The sequence below is a fragment of the Belonocnema kinseyi genome, chromosome 1 (genome assembly GCF_010883055.1).
Source record: "Belonocnema kinseyi isolate 2016_QV_RU_SX_M_011 chromosome 1, B_treatae_v1, whole genome shotgun sequence".
Classification (NCBI taxonomy): Eukaryota; Metazoa; Arthropoda; class Insecta; order Hymenoptera; family Cynipidae; genus Belonocnema; species Belonocnema kinseyi.
The window spans coordinates 77,426,010-77,429,106 of NC_046657.1; positions in this window are offsets into that span (position 1 = coordinate 77,426,010).

Here is a 3,097-nt window from a genome sequence, read left to right on the forward strand (position 1 = left end):
TGCACTTAACCCTTTTTTAATAAAACCAATGTCAGAAGCCAAAAAACATTGCTTCGAAAATGATTTTTCCAAAAAGTTTGTTTCCAGCGATGCATACTTGCTAAGAACATTTTTCTCTTAATTTTTTCTAAACAGAAACTTATACTTTAAAATTGTACATTGAATTTGAAAATTATGCTAGAATTATTATTATATAAACTCCTAATCTGTTACGAAAACATAATAATAATAATAATTTGAAATTTAATTAATATATATTAAAATAAGTAGGTAAATTATTCATATTATTATCAAAGTATTATTGTTCTAAAAACTGAAGATAATAAATTTTAAAAAATTATTTATTATAATAACATTTTATAGTTGAAAAAATCATTAAAACCAATGCTTAGTTAAATAATTAATTTAAAACTGTAATGTGAAATTCAACAATTTTTAACGAATACTTAAAATTGTATACATTGAAACATTTTGCAGGTAAAAATTAAAGAATTTCACAAGTTAATAGTTGAAGGGGTTTGTTGAAACTTGATTTTTGTTGTTGAAGATTTATCATTTTAGTTGAAATTCATCTACTTAGTTGAAAACCCGTTTTTTTTTAAAAGTTTAAATTAATTTTTTTAACTAAAAATAAATATTTTATTAAATTAAAAAAATATGGCCACCTCCATTGTTTTGACAGGTCGCTTGAACAGTTAAATAATTAATGATCAGACAGGCCTTGGCGCACCAAAGGAACCGAATGGAGCCTCTACAAAGTACCCGTAAAGACCCCATTAGGTCCCCATTCGGTTCCTTTTTTGAAAACTTGAAAAAAGAGCAAAATCAACTTTTAAATAGTTGAAATTCGGATTCTACGTTAAAATTCCCTATAGAAGGTCACGGAATAATCGCAGTAGGTTTTTTACAAAGGTATAAACTTTTAAAAATATAAGACGTATAACGTCTGTTGACTGCTACACTTCAAACGCATCGCTTGTAAGTAGCAGTCAACAGGCGTTATACGTCTTATATATTTTTTAAACTTTTTACCGTTGCAAAAAAAAATTATTGCGATTATTCCGTGACCTTCTATAAGGAATTTTAATGTAGGATCCGAATTTCAACAATTTAAAAGTTGATTTTGCTACTTTTTCGAGTTTTTTAAAAAGGAACCGAATGGGGTCTTTACGGGTATTTTGTAGAGGCTCCATTCGGTTCCTTCGGTCTGCCAGGCGGATTTTGTGAAATGTTTGTAGAATAAGAAATTATTCGCCAGGGAAGAGGTAAGTAGTATGTTTATGAAATAACAAATTACTGTAAAATGATTTGATGAAACAATTCAATCCTTTCTTCGACCGTTGATATTTATTGATTTCAAATCGTAGATTTCAAATTATTCATGTCTTACGGTCCAATCGTAAATCGAAAAATAAGTATGAGTCAAAAAAACATGTTCTTCGAAACTCAGATATTTATTTAATAGAAAAAACTCCTTTTGAAACTTCCTGACGTTTCGGTACACATGCGTACCTTTTTCAAAGGTTCTTAACCTAATAAGGTTCTTAACCGTAAGACATAAATAATTTGAAATCTACGATTTGAAATCAATAACAAATTACTCTTACCAACACTATGCGTGCGACAGATATTCGACGAATTCGTAACAAAAACAATAAACATACAACTTACACCACTCGGAAAGTCTTGTACACTATACACTTCGAACCCCACTTATTGGAAACTTTCGCTTTTATACAGAGATTTTTAATTTTAACATCCTTGCCTTTATTCACAAACTATTAATTATTCAATCATTATTTACTTATATTTGACTCGCGTTTACATCGGGGGCCATATTTTTTTAAATGCGGTTGGCACGCCACGCTCGGGAATTTTTGAACTTCACGTGAGTGTGATTTTGCACATGTGTGTGTGTGCGCACTTCTGACAACAGAAGTGTTCATTTTCAGTTCCACTCGTTGACATAGGAAACAAGGAACTACGCATGCCAATGCGAGGGTGATGCAATGAGGAGGGAGGTCCACCACCTTTTGATGTCCCGCGACAAACATGGCAGTGCCCACATGTTTATATTTTCATGCTTCATGATTCAAATTTATTTATTATAATCTGAATTATTTTTTTAAAAACAATGTTACATAATTTTCTATAGGGAATTGAGTACGAGGAGCAGGCTTAGGAGTCAATTAAGGTATTATACGGATAAAATTATTTTCTGAGGATTTTTTTCAAATTGGGACTGTAGATTTATGAGGGTGCCATTTAACGTTTGGTGCAATTAAGAAAGGACTGACCATTTCGAAGCTGACATAAGTAAAATAAAAAATTGCATCTTATTCATGTAAAACCTATCCCAAGGTTTTAAAAGTGTAACATATTTTAGCGTGACGCCTAAATGGTTCTGAGAATTTTTTTCAAAAACTGAGACGCGATAGAAGGACACAATACACATGTTCTGTGAAAACCTTGGAAATTTTTACCCCCTATTTTTAAAAGGAAAGTCTTAGAAAAATTGAAATTTTGAACTGGCTGAGGGTTAGAAGAATTAAACGGTGAAGATGTGACAAAATAGCGCAAATATTAGACATCATTCACGGTCGATCACATGTTGTTGATGGGCCGATCACATGTTTTTCGATCACAGTTTGCAATGTTGCCATATCTTTGGACGCATCATTGTAAACTGTGTGTCTATTTATCCATATACTTACTTCTTCCAAAGATATTATAAACGTAGATGCGGTGCGGGCTTAGTTGCCCGCCATAAATGTAGACGGTGCGTCCGGCGAAAAAAGTCACTTCCCCTCTACCCACCGCTCCCCGTAGAAAGCACCAATCGATATAGTTTGCCAAGAGCCACTTGGAGCGCTGTAAGCAGCTCTCGATACACCGATTTTCAATTGAAAAAAACTTCAAAATAAATATATATATACATATTCAAAGGCTTTTATTAGAATTTAAAATATTGTTTTAGTCTCAAATTTGAAAATGCCTGAAGAAAAAGAACAGTTGCCTAATATTTAGAAATATTTCACTGTTCAATTAAGATTCCTAACTAGAAATCAAATATTCAAAACTAAACAAAAAACTTAAC